Source organism: Xenopus laevis, chromosome 9_10S, assembly GCF_017654675.1.
Source record: "Xenopus laevis strain J_2021 chromosome 9_10S, Xenopus_laevis_v10.1, whole genome shotgun sequence".
NCBI lineage: Eukaryota > Metazoa > Chordata > Amphibia > Anura > Pipidae > Xenopus > Xenopus laevis.
Genome location: NC_054388.1, coordinates 25,563,552 through 25,582,659, shown reverse-complemented (window position 1 = coordinate 25,582,659; position 19,108 = coordinate 25,563,552).

Genomic DNA, 19,108 nt, shown 5'->3' with positions numbered 1-19,108 from the left:
CCATTGCCTATGCCCTCTCGTCCATGGACTCATTTTACAATGGACTTCATTGTTGAACTCCCCCCCTCTAGTGGAAACACAGTGATCTGGGTTGTGATTGACCGCTTTAGCAAGATGGCCCATTTCATTCCCCTGCGGAAGCTTCCCTCTGCTGTGGCGTTGTCTCAGCTCTTCATCCAGTATATTTTCCGTCTGCATGGTTTTCCTGTGGAAGTTGTCTCCGACAGAGGTTCCCAGTTTGCAGCTAAGTTTTGGCGTTCCCTGTGCAAAGATCTGGGTATAACTCTCCAGTTCTCCTCCGCGTATCATCCCCGGACTAATGGAGCAGCTGAACATGTGAACCAAGCTTTGGAACAGTTCCTGAGGAACCACGTTTCCGTTTGTCAAGAAGACTGGTCTGACCTCCTCCCGTGAGTGGAATTCACTCATAACAATGCCTGCCACACTTCCACTGGAAGGTCTCCCTTCATGTCGGTGTATGGTCAGCATCCTCAAGCCTTCCCACAGGACTTTGTGTTATCTGACGTCCCGGCTGCAGATGACCATGCAGCCCACATGTCTGCTATCTGGGCTGCAACCAAGTCGAATTTGGAGAAGAGCGCTCTGGTTCACAAGATGTTTGCAGATCGAAGACGTAGATCCTCTCCTCCCTACAAGGTTGGTGATAAAGTCTGGATGTCTTCCAGGAACATTTGGTTGAAGGTGCCATCTCCCAAGTTGGGTCCAAAGTTTGTGGGTCCATTCTCCATCTCAGAGGTTATCAATCCTGTGGCTGTCAGACTTTAGCTTCCCCCTGAGATGCGAATCCCCAACGTGTTCCATGTCTCCTTGGTGAAACCCGCTACCTCCAATCGCTTTTCTGTTGTCCAGCCTCCCCCTCCTGCTATCTCTGTGGATGGTGGAGAAGATCCTTGACTCCAGAATCTCCAAGGGTTCTCTTCAGTACCTCATCAAGTGGAAGGGCTTTGGCCCTGAAGAATGCTCCTGGGAAGGACACTCTGGTGTTCATGCCCCTCGTCTGGTGAGGGAATTGCACTCCAAGTTTCCCCAGAAGCCCCCCGTGGGGGGGGATACTGTCACGAACGATGCCCGGAGCAGTTCCAGGAGCTCCGGGCGGCGCATCCGTTCCTTCCGGCGTCACTCCCAAAATGGCGGCACCCATGGCCCAATGATGTCACTATGGCGCCAAATTCAAACTTAAAAGGGCAACCCAGACGCCAGAATGGCGCCCAAGTATAGGGAAACATTTCCTGTGTGTATCCTGGTTTCCCTGTGAGCTGTTATTGTTGAATCTTGTTCCTGATTGTTATCCTGACCTTTGGCTGGACTTTGGATCTTGCTTCTATCTGCCTGCCTTTGAACTCTCCCCTGAACTTGATTATCCGTTTGATTAACCCCTTGGACACCTCGACTTTGATTCCTCCAGAGGGCTTCCTCCTCGATTCTGACTACCTCCCTGGTGGGAGCTCCCGGCTCTCTGACATTTTCGTACCACAAGGCAGGCAGAGAGGTTCATGGAGACTTAAAGGCACACTCTACCAGAGCCTTGGCTACTTCCTGGGCGGCAGAAGCCAGGCAATTTGTAAGGCAGCAAGATGGACTTCCTTACATACATTTGTAAAGCACTACAAGCTGAATATTTTGTTGTCCCAAGAGGCTAGATTTGGGAGAAAAGTCTTACAGGCTGTGATACATTCATAATGAAAACATTTAAGCATTTGTCCCTCCCTTCTTGTGCTAAGCTAATTCTCATAAGTGCTGCCATGGGTGACTTGGGAAATAGAGAAATTTTTTCTACTTACCGTAATTTCTATTTCCAAGTCACCTTCCATGGCAGCATTCACAAATTCCCCTCCCTTTTGGAGCTTGGATACATAGACAATGGGGGATGGTAGTAGGCGGATGTTATAGCCTAATGGGGTTAACCCTTTCCTGTCCAGTGGCCTGTAGGGCGGGAATACTCATATTGGTGAATGCTGCCATGGAAGGTGACTTGGAAATAGAAATTATGGTAAAATTTCTCTATTTTACCAATACACACTTAAATTCACACTTGCACACACATACACATACAATTTTGGGGGATCAGGGGGGTCACACAGCACTCGCACACGCTTGCATACATACACAACATGCAATTTGCCAATTGTACACACTTACACTATATTGTCTTTTTTTTCTTATTGCATCGTCTATTTTTTTGCCTGAAAAAACTCTTTTATTGCCATTGTGAATAGCATATTTGCTAATTTCATTGCGCAATGCCTTTTGTATGTTATTTTGGTGATTATATTGCATTATTTCTGTCTGTAAACCCTATTTGGCCATGTATATATCCATTTGGGGCCCTCTGGGCGCAACATAGTTTGGTTTATTTATGCTTAACAGGCATCATGCTGGATGCCTTTTGCTGGTATGTTACGAAATGTGGGGTATATAATATGGTAAAATGCAAACTTTGTAACAATTTTCAGAAATTTCATAAGCGTTATGTTTGGTATAGCTTTGCAATTTGGTAGTTTGCAGTAGAAAGACACATTTATGCATTTTAGATTTGTCGGAATGTGTACTTTCAGGAAAATAGGATTTTATAGGGTCTCCATACTGTTAGGTGGTCTCATGGCACATAATACACATAGCAGGTGCTAATATTAGTAGCTAATATTAGTAGCCAGAGTGTCATACGTGAGAATTCATATGCACTATTTGGATTTGGGGGTCTGTGTATGCCACATAGTTTGGTAAATCTATGCATATTGGGCATGAAACTGTTTAGTAGACCCCCGGCGTTCATACAGTCATATGAAAAAGTTTGGGAACCCCTCTTATTTCTTTGGAGAGATATTGCATCAATACTTAGTTGAGCCTCCTTTTGCAAATGTAACAGCCTCTAGACGTCTCCTATAGCTTTTGATGAGTGTCTGTATGGGAAAATGGTCAAAAATACCACCATCCAGAATCCAAAATCTCTCCAGTTCAGATAAATTCGATGACTGCCGAGCATGGACAGCATGCTTCAAATCAATGATATTCAAGTCGAGGGACTGTGACGGCCATTCCAGAAAATTGTACTTCTCCCTCTGCCTTTGTAGATTTGATAGTGTGTTTAGGGTCATTGTCTTGTTGGAATATCCAACCCCTGTGTAAATTCAACTTTGTGACTAATGCTTGAATATTATCCTGAAGAATTTGTTGATATTGTGTTGAATACATCCAACCCTCGACTTTAACAAGGGCCCCAGTCCCTGAACTAGTCACACAGCCCCACAGCATGATGGAACCTCCACAAAATTTCACAGTAGGTAGCAGGTGTTTTTCTTGGTGTTCTTCTTCTGCCATGCAAAGCACTTTTTGTTATGACCCATTGTTATGCTTTGTTATAACTCAATTTTTGTTTTATCAGTCCAAAGCACTTTGTTCCAAAATTAGCTTTTGCATACAACAAGCGACTCTGTTTGTGGCGTGAGTGCAGAAAGAGCTTCTTTCTCATCACCCTGCCATACATATGTTCTTTGATACACCATCTGTAGCAAGATGTTCTTGCAAGTCTTTGAAGGAGGTCTTTGGGCTGTCTGTAACCATTCTCACAATCCTCTGCATATGCTGCTCCTGTATTTTTCTTGGCCTGCCAGCAACTGTGCCTGTGGCCTTCCATTTCCTGTGTTTTTACCCCACAAAAATGCAGTCAATGTGTGGATTTTTCATTTTGGGACCTTTAAATACCAGATACTTTGGTAATCCTATGCACAATGTGCACCAAACTGTTTGGAGGACCCCTGCCAATCATATTTAGGGTGCTTTTTTGGTAAGTAATGATACATGGGCGATATGATGCTGGAATTTGAAGCTTTGAGGCAATATTCAGATATTTCACCAAAACCAACAATTTTGGGAAAGCCTTGCGACTCCGTAGTTTGAAACAGAAAGGCATGGATACCCATTTTAGATTCAGTAAAATGTGTATTTTCCAAAAATATATGGTTTTGGGGGTAAACATGTATTTCTGTGTTTTTACCTCACACAAAATGCAGTCAATGTGATGATTTTTCATTAGCTGAAGTTACCCACAGGACTATTTGTATGCGCTAACTTAATTTTGGGGTCTCTAAATGCCAGATACTTTGGTAATCCTATGCACGATGGTCATCAAACTAATCAGTGGACCCATGGCAATCAATATTGAGCAGCAAAATCAAAACTTTGAAGTGATTTTTCTGAATTTTGATAATTTTTTTATAAAAACTGCTACTTTCAGACAAGCTTTGATGTTTGGTAGTTAGGAGTATAAGACATAGTTACTCATTTTACAATCAGCAGAATGTGTACTTTTCAAAAATATATGGTTTCTGGGGTAAACCTACTGTTTCAGGATTTATTGGCCTTGGAATCTAAATTTCTGCCTTAATATACTGCCGGGAGTTTTTGCTGTATAGAAGTCCTAAATCTCTCTAAAACTATACATATCTGGTATTGCCACATTTGAGAGACATGAGCTTTCCAATTCAGTTGGATTTTCATGCATAAAATGAAATATTTTTCTGGTATAAATTGTCAAAATATCAATGTCTTAAATATATTGATAATGGGTTGAGTGCAGAGGACCACTTGTATTTGTCTATATGTATTTTGTGGTCACAGCCTCATTGCACCCCCGCCTAATGTTTTTAAAAATTAGTGGTGAGCACAACTTTCTCTTGTTTGTTACATCATTTATTGGCCTGCTTGCATGGATGGCAAATTGGAGAGCCTTCGGATGGGGTTTTTTGCCTTCCTCTGGATCAACTGGCAGATAGGCAGGTGAAAAAAAGTAAAAAGGTTGGACTTGATGGACGTGTCTTTTTTTCAACCTAACTTACTATGTTACTATGTTTCTAAAACTATATGTGTCTTTCTTAACCTTGCACTAAGAATACTTGTGACTTGGGACAACACAGCAATTCTGTATTAGTGTCCTGTTCCATAATCTTTGTTCTTTGATAATAACCACGTATGGCTTAAATCTAAAATCATGATATCTACACTGTGTTATCCACGGGGCACAAGAAGGCATATGGATTTCAGGGTATGTCTTAACATTACTTAAATGTTTCACATATGAATTATGAGTGATATCCTTGCAGTGAACACCAACCATTTGTTTTTTGGAGTTCTACCACCATTAATGTGGACATGGTCTTGTGGTAACATGGGTGTGGTTTACAGTGGGTGTGGTTTAAAACTGGGAGTGGTCAACACTGGCTTCCATTGTCGGCCCTCTACCATGTAGGCCAGGTATATCCGGCCCTCGATACATAGTAAATTAGGTTGGAAAAAAGACACGTCCATCATGTTCAACCTTTAAGATCTATTTTAACCTAACTGCTAGTTGATCCAGAGGAAGGCAAAAAACCCCATCTGAAGCCTCTTTAATTTGCATCAGAGGGGGAAAAATTCCTTCCTGACTCCAAAATGGCAATCTGACTATATGCTATCTTCCATAACCCTGTATTCCCTCACTTGCCATCCAACCCCTTTTTAATGTATTGGCTGTATGACTCAGGGAGAGAATTCCACATCTTTACAGCTCTCACTGTAAAAAAAACCTTCCAATATTTAGACAGAACCTCTTTTCTTCTAATCGGAATGGGTGACCTTTTGTCAGCTGAAAAGACCTACTGGTTCTTATATCATCCCCTTATATATTTATACATAGTTATCATATCACCCCTTAAGCGCCTCTTCTCCAGCGTGAAAATCCACAATTTGGCCAGTCTTTCCAAATAGCTAAAATTTTCCATACCTTTTACAAGCTTTGTTGCCCTTTTCTGAACCATCTCTAATTTAGTAATATCTTGTTTGAGCACTGGAGACCAAAACTGTAAGGCATATTCTAGATGGGGCCTTACCAGTTCTCTATAAAGTGAAAGAATGACTTCCTCCTCCCATGAATCTATACCAATTTTAATACAGCTCAAGACCTTATTTTCCCTTGATGCTGCTGAATGGCAATGCTCGCTTCAGCCAATTTTATCTACAAGGACTCCAAGGCCCTTTTCTATTATGAATTTGACTAGTGCAGTACCATTAAGGGTATAAGTGGCTTGGATATTTTTACATCCCAGGTGCATGCCTTTACATTTAACAATTTAGCAATTGAATCTCATTTGCCACTTAGCTGCCCAGATTGCCAGTTTGTCAAGATCCTGTTGCAAGGATGCTGCATCCTGGATGGAATTAATTGGGCTGGATAGTTTTGTGTCATCTGCAAACACTGATACATAATTTACAATACCCTCCCCTAAGTCATTGATGAACAAGTGGACCCAATACTGAGCCCTGAGGGACCCCACTAATAACCTTACTCCAAGCAGAGAATGTCCCATTAAAAACCACCCTCTGTACCCTATCATGTAGCCAGTTTCTTATCCATGTGCAAACGACTTCATTAAACCCAACAGACCTTAGTTTAGAAAGCAGTCGTTTGTGGGGCATAGTATCAAACGCTTTGGCAAAATCCAAATAGATCACATCTACTGCCCCCCCCCACTGTCCAGAATCTTACTTACTTCATCATAAAAAGCAATCAAATTCGTCTGACATGACCTATCCTTCATAAAGCCATGCTGATTGTTGCTCATAATGCCATTCATTAGGACAAAATTTTGAATGTGATCCCTTAACAAGCCTTCAAATAATTTGCTCACCACAGATGTCAAGTTTACTGGCCTATAATTGCCAGGCTGAGATCGTAATCCCTTTTTAAATATTGGAATAACATCAGCTTTTCTCCAATCCATAGGCACATAGATAGAAGACAGTGAATCTGAGAAAATCAGAAATAAGGGCTGGTCTAAAACTGAACTAAGCTCTCTTAGAACCCGGGGGTGTATGCCATCAGGCCCTGGAGCCTTGTTTACATTAATTTGTATTAAAGCTTTTTGAATCATATCCTGAGTCAGCCACTGACTACTGACTAGATTGAGCTAAACCATTCATGCAGTTATTAAGTGAGCCTGTGAACCCAGACTCCTCTATTGTATACACTGAAGAAAATAACTGATTTTTAACACATTTGCCTTATCTGTATCTGTTACAACCATACTGGTACCATTATTTAATGGAGCAACACTCTCAACCTGCATCTTTTTACTATTAATATATTTAAAAAACTTTTTAGGGTTAGTTTTCACCTCCACCGCGATTAACTCTTCATTTATTTTCTTAGCCTTCCGGATTGCTGATTTACAACATTTATTACAGTGTTTATATTCATTAAATGCAGCTTCTGTCCCAACAGATTTGTAGTTTTTAAATGCCTTTCTCTTCTTTCCCATTACTTCTGTATTAAGCCACACAGGATGATTCTTAGAGCTTCTACATTTAATAAATTGAGAACAGTAATGATTTAATATCATTTTAAAGGACAACCATTTCTGTTCTGTGTTTTTAGCTGAAAACCTAATGCCCCAATCAATGCTCTGTAGGGCAGCCCTCAAGGCACTAAAATTAGCTTTTCCAAAATTCATGGTTTTTGTTGCCCCAGTATATTTTTGTTTTCTGCACCTGACATCAAAAGATATAACATTATGGTCACTATTACCCAGGGATTCAATGACTTGCACATTTGCTATAAGTTCTGGGTCATTTGAGATCACTAAATCAAGAATAGCATTTTTTCTGGTAGGCTCCTCGACAACCTGTGCTAAAAAATTGCAATAAGTTTATAAACTTGTTCCCATTAACTGATCTAGCAGTACCGTTGCTCCAGTCAATATCTGGGTAATTAAAATCCCCCATTATCATTACTTTACCTAAACTAGCAGCCTTTTCTATTTGCATTAGGAGCTTTGTCTCTTCCTCCTCACTTACATTAGGGTGTCTATAGCATACTCCTACAATTATTTTGCTGGATTCTTTACAATTGGTGAAGAACTCCACCCATACGACTTCTGCCCCCTCATTTTCTAACATAACCTCCTCCTTTATAGGGATGTAGCGAACTGCCGATTTGGTGTTCGCGAACGCCGTTCGCGAACACCGGCAAAAAATGCGAACGTTCGCGGACAGTTCGCGAACTTCGAACACCCGCTAAAATCGTTCGATTCGAACGATCGAAGGATTTTAATCATTCGATCGAAGGATTTTCATTCGAATCGAACGATCGAAGCCTTTCGATCGAATGCTTTTCATTCGATCGAATGCTTACAATCGTTCGAACGAATGGAAATCGTTCGATTTTTAGCGGTCGAAGGAATTCGAATGGTCGAATGGTCGAACGATCGAACGCGAACTCAAAATGCGAACGTTCCCAAACGTTCGCGAACATTCGGCGGACGCGAACGGTCGAAGTTCGCGCGAGCTAGTTCGCAGCAGAACAGTTCGCTACATCCCTACTCCTTTATATGAGCTTTTAAATCCTGCCTAACATACAGACATACCCCTCCTCCTTTTCTATTGCCTCTGTCCCTCTGAAACAAAGTAAAGCCACTGATATTTACTGCCCAGTCATGCGACTCATTCAGCCATGTTTCGGCCACACCAATCACATCATATTTTCCTTCCAACACCAGCAGAAACGAAACAGTGTAACGATTTTGCCAAAGCGTTAAGATCAGCAAACATATTCACCAAACTTGAATTAAACAGGGGGATGAGTGGAAGACCACATTTTGGACACATTAAGGTCATTAGGAGTACCTGGTGATGCCTTTTTGGCTGTGTAATGCCCCTGCCACTTTTCAGTTTTTGGTAAATTATATTTTCCATGATTTATTGAAACAGTCTATTTGTGAGGATTTACCCTGGTGGTCTAGTGGGCCGGCGGGGAGTGCCGGTTTTCTTATGAGGCGCACATTTCCCATTATTATAGGTGCATTGATGCTGACGTGATGATGAGTTGCACTGGGATGCATGAACACAAAACATATGAGCTAAGATATTTTTTTGTTGCAGGTCATAACTTTCCAGAATTTAAAGAGAGTGATGCCATGTTTGCAGCAGAGAGGGTAAGAGTAAAATACATTGATCAAATAACCCACCATAGCAGCCATTTCTCGAAAAATATTAATTATCACTCTCTTTCATAATCTGTAGGCTCCTGATTGGGTGGATGCTGAGGAATGTCACCGCTGCCGTGTTCAGTTTGGGGTGTTACACGTAAGGTGAGTGGGATGTAGCCAGATCAAAGGGAACCCCATTTAACACAACAATTAAATCTCCCTACATATGAGATTACACTGTTTATATAACAGCACAGTATAAAAATAAATAACATTGTGAGTGCAGTCCAGCAAAGGACCTTAATCAGTCATTCTGATGTGAGGCACATGAAAATCACACCCTGAGGTGAGGTTCTGAGGAAGCAAACTGCTGTCTAATCTCTGCAAGCACTGAACTTGCAACACTGTATTCAACTGGGCCACTGCTACTTGGCAACAAGGTTTCTGCCAGCTAGGCAACTCTGTATCTAATCAGACAACTTAAAGACAGCAACTTACTGACAATACAGAATTTAAGATTTTAGCCACATGGCTTCACACAATTAACTTTCTTACTCATGGAACACTGACTCCTAACTTCAGACTCCTTGCTCAAACCTGTTGCTCAGGCTGAATGGTCAGGTGATCAGGGACCATGAAAAGCCTCCCATGGAATAGGATTGGCTGCCCAAGCCAAAGTTAATTAACCATTGTCTGCCTGGAAGGCAGTCCCTAACATCACTCCCCCCACCTCAATAAGCGACCACCGGGCACTTGTGGTCCAGGCTTTGCGGGATGTTGTCGGTGGAATCTTGCTATCAACTGCTTTGCGCCAACTCCCAAGACCTGTCTTCTGACCCATGCCCCTCCCACTGAATTAAGTACTGAAGACGTCCTCTGCATGGACGAGAATCAAAAATGTTACCACAAACTCTTCCTCCCCATCAATGAGAATGGGAGGCATGAAATATGGATTTAATGAATGGTTTCAAAAGAGATATATGGAATACAGGATGTATCCTCGTTGTTGGTGGTAACTCCAGGCGATAAGCAACTGGATTCATCTTACCCAAGATGCAGAAGGGTCCAATGAATTTCTGATCAAGTTTAATAGAAGGCACATGGAGGTTCATATTCCTGGTGGATAACCACACTTTATCACCAATCTGCAAAATACAGAATTCCTGCCAAAACCTTGACCTGAATTGCATGCTTCTATCGGAAATTATAGAGTTTGGTGTACCATGAATCTGAACACCTAGTGCAACATGAGTTCAGATGTACCTGCAGCTGAAGGGAGTCCCTTAGCCCGGATGAAGTGTACCATCTTAGTCAGCCGATCAACTACCACCTATATTGTGTTAAACCCTTGAGACCTAGTCAGGGGTGCTTCGCCAATGAGGCGAGTTGAGGCTGTCGCCTCAGGCAGCAGTGCCCCACTAGATACCAGGGGCAGCAAAAATGATGCTCCTGGTACTTTAAGAGCGAATTTCCGGGGGAGGGGGGCAGCAGCAAATGCTGCTGCATCAGGCGGCGGAGGGGCCAGGATCGTCCCTGGACCTAGTTAGCTCAACAATAAAATCAAGAGCCAACTGATCCCCAGGGCCTTGTAGGTGGCTAGTGGTGGCAGCGCCTGTAAAAATCCCAGGGGCGGGTAGTGTGGAACTTTACATCTGGCACATGTAGGACAGGAAAGTACAAAATAAACATCCGTACGTAACCCAGGCCACCAAAAGGTTCTTTGTGCAAGATCTAGAGTTTTCCGTATTCCAGGATGTCCAGCATGAGGGGAATTATGAATCAGTTGTAACACCTCTTCTCTCAATGTTACAGGAAAGAAAATATGGCTCTTATGGAAATAAAAATTATTTACAGATTTCAATGTGCCAGATATAGCCCTATTGAGACTATATTCTCAATAGGGCTGTAGAAGTAAAACGTTTTTCCTGTCTAGAATTGTCATATCAGATTTTGGGCGGAGAGCATCGAGACCAGGAGGTTTTGGTAAAGTATCTGCTTTCCCGTTCTTACTGGCCGATAAATAATATTAAAATCAATCTGTGTAAAAAATAATGCTCATCTTTATACAGATTTAAGAAACTGTAGGTTCTTGTAGTCTGTCAATACTGTAACATGACCCCTTCTAAAAAAATGTCTCCAGTTTTGAAAAGCAACGCCTTATTACCAATATCATAGTCTTGCTCTGATTCTGTGAGTTTCTGGGATAAGAAAGCACAAGGATGTAATGATCCTTTAGGTTCTTGACTTTGGGAAAGGATGGCTCCTTCTGCTACGTCTTAAGCATCCACCTCTACTATGAAGGGAAAAGTAGGGTCCGGGTAGCACAAAATGGGTGCTGAAGTAAACAACCTCTTCAACTTGTCAAAAGCTGATTAAAGGAAAACTATACCCCCAAAATGAACACTTAAGTAATAGATAGTTTACATCATATTAAGTGGCATATTAAAGAATTTTTACCAAACTGGAATATATATTTAAGTAAATCTAGCCCTTTTACATCACTTGCCTTGAACCACCATTTTGTTATGGTCTGTGTGCTGCCTCAGAGATCACCTGACCAGAAGTACTACAACTCTAACTGTAACAGGAAGAAGTGTTGAAGCAAAAGACAGAACTCTTGTGACAGAACTCTCATGTGACCTAACAAGTATGTTTTGTTTGGTATGTCTGTGTGCACAGTGAATCGTACGATCCCAGGGGGCGGCCCTTATTTTTTAAAATGGCAATTTTCTATTTATGATTACCCAATGGCACATACTACTAGAAAAGTATATTATTAAGAAAATTGTTTATTTACATGAACCAGGGTTTTACATATGAGCTGTTTTAAGCAATATCTTTTAATAGAGACCTACATTGTTTGGGGGGTATAGTTTTCCTTTAAGCAGCTTGAGACCAAATAAAAGACACCCCTTTATGAGTTAGGTGAATAACAGGTGAAATTACATACAAAAAGTTACAAATAAAACTTCTTTAAAAATTACCATATCCGATATATCTTTGGATTTCTTTAATATCTTTAGGTACTGGCCAATCTAATATCGCTTTTACTTTGTCAGAATCCATCTGCATTCCCTCTGGGATGATGGAGAATCCTAGAAAATGTATATGTGATACTTCACATTTTTCTAATTTTGCAAATTTTTCTAATTTTGCAAATTTTTCTAATTTAACATTTTTCTAATTTTGCATACAATTGGTTTGCCCGAAGTGGCTGTAAGACTACCTTCACATGATCTCGGTGTTGCTCTAGATTTTCTGAAAAAATTAGGATACCATCCAAATAAACTATAATAGTGTCACGAATCGGCACCCAGAATACAGAACCAATGCTAATCTCCCTGGTCTCGGCTCTTGTTTTCACCTTTAACAGCCACCTTTCACCTTGGGAGGAGCCCTCAGCTAATTGGATACCGCCAGGTCTTATTAAGAGAGGAGCCAAGCGAGGGTTCTGGACGAGCATAGGGGCAAGATCGTTAAGTAAGGTCTTTGGGCACAAGGTCATGGTTCAAGACAAAAGAGTAGTCAACCAGGCTGGGTCAGTGCGGGCAGAATTCAAGCGAAGTCAGACAGGCAAGGGTCAAAACCGGGAGATCAATCAAGAGTGGTTAAACAGGCACAGGTCAGGTTAAAGAGTGTAGAATAGTCGGTTAACAGGCAGGGGTCAGGATCACAGAAGTCAGGAAAGTCAATCAGGCAGGGGTCATAACAGGAATCAGTATTATCAGAAATAGCACTCAGGAACTCACAAGGATGAACCAACAATGGGCAAAGGACTGTACACAGAATTCCCTTTAAATAGTGTTTGAATTTCGTGATGCTGACGTCATCACGTCAGCATCAATGTACCTATAATAATGGGAAATGCGCGCCTCATAAGAAAACCGGCACTCCCCGCGGCCCACTAGACCACCAGGGTAAATCCTCACATATAGACTGTTTCAATAAATCATGGAAAATATAATTTACCAAAAACTGAAAAGTGGCAAGGGCATTACACAGCCAAAAAGGTATCACCAGGTACTCCTTATGACCGTAATGTGTCCAAAATGTGGTCCTCCACTCATCCCCCTGTTTAATTCTAATTAAATTATAAGCCCCCTCAGGTCAAGTTTGGTGAATATGTTTGCTGATCCTAACCAATGGGAAACCAAGGGAAGGGGGTAGCGGTCTTTGAAACTGTTTAGTTTCTGCTGGTGTTGGAAGGAAAATATGATGTGATTGGTGTGGCCGAAACATGGCTGAATGAGTCGCATGACTGGGCAGTAAATATCAGTGGCTTTACTTTGTTTCAGAGGGACAGAGGCAATAGAAAAGGAGGAGTGGTATGTCTGTATGTTAGGCAGGATTTAAAAGCTCATATAAAGGAGGAGGTTATGTTAGAAGATGAGGGGGCAGAAGTCGTATGGGTGGAGTTCTTCACCAATTGTAAAGAATCCAGCAAATTAATTGTAGGAGTATGCTATAGACACCCTAATGTAAGTGAGGAGGAAGAGACAAAGCTCCTAATGCAACGGTACTGCTAGATCAGTTAATGGGAACAAGTTTATAAACTTATTGCACAACAATTTTTTAGCACAGGTTGTTGAGGAGCCTATCAGAAATAAATGCTATTCTTGATTTAGTGATCTCAAATGACCCAGAACTTAAAGCAAATGTGCAAGTCATTGAACCCCTGGGTAATAGAGACCATAATGTTATATCTTTTAATGTCTGGTGCAAAAAACTGGGGCAACAAAAACCATGAATTTTGGAAAAGCTAATTTTAGTGCCTTGAGGGCTGCCCTACAGAGCATTGATTGGGGCATTAGGTTTTCAGCTAAAAACACAGAACAGAAATGGTTGTCCTTTAAAATGATATTAAATCTTTTTTACAGAAACAATTGACAGAACACTATACAAAGTTTAAAATAACAAATACTGAGGAGGACAAAAATAAATACAAAGAGACTAAATCGCTTTTTGATACTTTATTGACTGGAAAAGCTTACAACACGTTAAGCCATACGGCGAATCAATTTTATAGATATGGTAACAAATCCGGAAAGTTACTAGCATATATAACAAAAAAACAGACTAGAAATACGTATATACAAAAACTTAAATCAGCTAAGGGTTGGACTCAAGATCCTAATGAGATTAGACATATCCTGACTAAACATTTTAAAAACCTTTATGAAGCTCCGATTGATAATCCAGAGGATGGTCTCAAATTCTTGCAGGAAGCTAACTTATCAAAATTAATGGTCCAAGATCGTGAAATCTTAGATGCGCCTATAACGGAAAAAGAAATATCAGATACAATTCGACACCTAAAAAATGGGAAAACGCCGGGACCAGATGGTTTCGCTGCGGAGTTTTATAAACTTTTGTTGCCAGATATTGTGCCCCTTCTCAACACACTATACTCGGATACATTACAGGGTAACCCGTTATGGCACGAGGCCAATGTTGCCAGAATTATACTAATTCCTAAGGAAGGCAGGGACCCGACTGACCCAAAATCTTATCGACCGATTTCGCTTTTGAATCAGGACTTAAAAATTCTAAATAAGATCATGGCTGATAGACTACAACGAATATTACCTTCCATACTTACCGAAAATCAGGTGGGCTTTCTTAAACATAGATATCCAGTCCGGGCCCTCCGGCAAATCCTTACAGCAATCTACATTAATAATCTGGAAAAAAGAAAACATGGCATGTTAGTCAATTTAGATGCGGATAAGGCTTTTGATAGAATAACACATATGCACTTGCGTCGGTTACTCAAATTCCAACATTTTGGCATACACATGCTTAATCTTTTTAGAAATATATATTTGTCACCTACTACGTTTTTGACTGTAAACAATACCAATTCGGACAGATTTCAAATTCATAGGGGTACACGCCAAGGCTGTCCGTTATCGCCTCTCCTTTTTAATGTAGCGCTTGACCCATTGTTACGGCATTTACTACAACACCGTGACCTACAAGGTATCTTAATGTTCCTTGGACAACCTAAATCAGATATCCCAATAATCCTACGACTAATCGAAAGGTTTGGTAACATTGCAGGATTTCAGATTAATTTGGATAAAACCGAAGCTTTGCAGTTGTACCATTCAGACCGGGCAGATTGGCTCCCCCACTTCGCCTTTAAGAAAACCACACACAGTATTAAATATCTAGGCATTAGATTGCCATCACACCACAAGGATACCTATTCCTTAAACATACGGATGATAATAGACAACATTCTGCGGGAGATAAATCAATGGAAACATACTAACCTAACATTCCTAGGTAAGATACATTTTATCAAAATGATCCTTTTTCCGAAATTGCTTTATCCGCTGCAGATGTTACCTTACTACATAAAGAACACTGATCTTAAAAAATTACATCAAGCATTTCGACTGTTTATTTGGAATAAAAAACGCTCGAGGATTAATCTTTTCAAATTACAGCAGCCTAAACACTTAGGTGGAACCAACCTCCCGAACATCAGGGAGTATAATGAAGCAGCACTTATTCGTTATGCTGGAGACTGGGTTCTCAACAGAGATCTTTATACAACAATGTCTCTTGATTCCTACACAGCGCATAATTACTCCCTCAATTATGTTTTACATTCGCCACTTCATAAAATCCCTATTTCATTGCGCGACAATCCTATGTTTATTGATCACCCCATTGTGATAAAATAGGATTACGGATTCCTATAGGGAAATTTTCATTGTCTAACCAGGATAAGTAGGGAGAAACAAACGGAGATAGCTTTTGTCGTTTCCTGACCGTATGCCAAGCTTTGTATGTACAAAGCTTGGCATACGGTCAGGAAACGACAAAAGCTATCTCCGTTTGTTTCTCCCTACTTATCCTGGTTAGACAATGAAAATTTCCCTATAGGAATCCGTAATCCTATTTTATCACAATGGGGTGATAAAGGGCTACACAATTTACATGACATAATAGCTATTGATAACACTGTCTTTTCCCAGGCTACACTGCTGGACAAATTTCCTTTTACGGCACAACATATCTTCCTAACTTTGCAACTTCTTCACTTCGTGTCGACCATGATCAAAAAAATGTCCGACGTTGATAAAACGAACCCATTCAACACACTTTGGAAGAACAGACGGGTAAAGCAAACAACATCACAATTGTATCAAATGATTAGAACACTGATAAACTTAGATGATGTACAAAGACCAGGTTTTGCCTGGACCCTAGATATTCCAAATTATACAGCCTCCGCTATTTTCCAACAACATACGAAAGTAATGAAGCTACTTCCAGTCAGTAGGTACCAGGAAATGTCTCTGCAAATACTGCATAATTCATATTTAACTCCACTCAGAAGATACAAAATGGGATATCTGCCCTCTGATAACTGCCTTAGATGCCGATCCCCCAAAGCAGATCTTTTACATAGTCTGTGGTCCTGCCCCTTCTTACAGACCTTTTGGGAGGAGGTTGCTAAATATGGTGCTCAGATGACTGGTAAACCCGTTATTGCGCAATTAGAATGGGCGTTGTTTAGTGATGTTACTACTTTGACACGTTTATCGAAGACTGACAAAAGTTTCATGGGGAAACTGGCTGCAGCGGCCCGGAAAACGATTCTGCAGCAGTGGCTTAATAATGATTCACCCACCATGGTAGTAGTAAAACAAAAATTACACTTCATTTTTCACATGGACTGGTTGGAAACTACGATAAATAAGGAACAGAACACTGAAAAATTTTTTTTTACATGGTCGGCATATATTGAATCTCTACCAATATTACTTAGACACCTTACAGTTAACACATTTCGTTATACTACCTGGTATGATACAGCGTTACTTACGGAACATCCTAGGGTTATGGAATCGTCCCAGTATCTTAGAGACCAGCGACTAGACCAACGGCGCTTCAGCCACGCGCCCCCCGGGAGCCATCTCACCAACAGGTTGTTACGTTCTTATTCACGGAACCCTATGTAGGGATCTCTTTTGATTATCTTAGTACTTTGTCTGAGCTGTTAGTTTAGTTTGATTTGTTATTGTTATTCTTGATAGAATATATCTATTGCATGAACATGATGTTACATAACTAACGTGTACATTTTCTTGCTTGGTCACTACCATGTAACTATTATGTGATGATCCTTTAATAAAAACAAGTTTGAAAAAAAATGATATTAAATCATTACTGTTCTCAATTTATTCCCTTAAGGACTAAATGTAGAAGCTCTAAGAATCATCCTGTGTGGCTTAATACAGAAGTAAAGAAGTTAATGGGAAAGAAGAGAAAGGCATTTAAAAACTACAAATCTGTAGGGACAGAAGCTGCATTTAATGAATATAAACACTGTAATAAATGTTGTAAATCAGCAATCCGGAAGGCTAAGAAAATAAATGAAGAGTTAATTGCGGTGGAGGTGAAAACTAACCCTAAAAAGTTTTTTAAATATATTAATAGTAAAAAGATGCAGGTTGAGAGTGTTGCTCCATTAAATAATGGTACCAGTATGGTTGTAACAGATACAGATAAGGCAAATGTGTTAAATCAGTTCTTTTCTTCAGTGTATACAATAGAGGAGTCTGGGTTCACAGGCTCACTTAATAACTGCATGAATGGTTCAGCTCAATCTAGTCAGTGGCTGACTTAGGATATGGTTCAAAAAGCTTTAATACAAATTAATGTAAACAAGGCTCCAGGGCCTGATGGCATACACCCCCGGGTTCTAAGAGAGCTTAGTTCAGTTTTAGACCAGCCCTTATTTCTGATTTTCTCAGATTCAGTGTCATCTGGTATGGTGCCTATGGATTGGAGAAAAGCTGATGTTATTCCAATATTTAAAAAGGGATTACGATCTCAGCCTGGCAATTATAGGCCAGTAAACTTGACATCTGTGGTGAGCAAATTATTTGAAGGCTTGTTAAGGGATCACATTCAAAATTTTGTCCTAATGAATGGCATTATGAGCAACAATCAGCATGGCTTTATGAAGGATAGGTCATGTTAGACGAATTTGATTGCATTTTATGATGTGGTAAGTAAGATTCTGGATAGTGGGGGGGCAGTAGATGTGATCTATTTGAATTTTGCCAAAGCATTTGATACTGTGCCCCACAAACGACTGCTTTCTAAACTAAGGTCTGTTGGGCTTAATTAAGTCGTTTGCACTTGGATAGGAAACTGGCTACAGGATCGGGTACAGAGGGTGGTTGTTAATGGGACATTCTCTACTTGGAGTAAGATTCTTAGTGGGGACCCCCAGGGCTCAGTATTGGGTCCACTTATATTTAACTTGTTCATTAATGACTTAGGGGAGGGTGTTGTAAGTAATGTATCAGTGTTTGCAGATGACACAAAATTATCCAGCCCAATAAATTCCATCCAGGATGTGGCATCCTTGCAACACGATCTTGACAAACTGGCAATCTGGGCAGCTAAGTGGCAAATGAGATTCAATGTTGATAAATGTAAAGTCATGCACCTGGGATGTAAAAATATCCAAGCCACTTCTACCCTTAATGGGACTGCACTAGTCAAATTCATTATGGAAAAGGACCTTGGAATCCTTGTAGATGATAAACTTGGCTGTAGCAAGCAATGCCAGTCGGCAGCATCAAGGGCAAATAAGGTCTTGAGCTGTATTAAAAGGGGCATAGAGTCAAGGGAGGAGGGGGTCATTCTTTCACTGTATAGAGCACTTGTAAGGCCCCATCTAGAATATGCCGTACAGTTTTGGTCTCCATCACTCAAACAGGACATTATTGTTTTAGAGAGGGTACAGAGAAGGGCAACTAAGCTGGTAAAAGGTATTGAAAATCTTAGCTATGAGGAAAGACTGGCCAAATTGGGGATGTTCACGCTGGAGAAGAGGCGCTTAAGGGTTGATATGATGACTATGTATAAATATATAAGGGGATCCTATAATAATCTCTCTAATGCTTTATTTACCAGTAGGTCTTTCCAGCTGACACGAGGTTACCCATTCCGATTAGAAGAAAATCGGTTCCGCCTAAATATTCGGAAGGGGTTTTTTACAGTGAGAGCTGTGAAGATGTGGAATTCTCTCCCTGAATCAGTTGTACAGGCTGATACATTAGATAGCTTTAAGAAGGGGTTGGATAGCTTTTTAGCAAGTA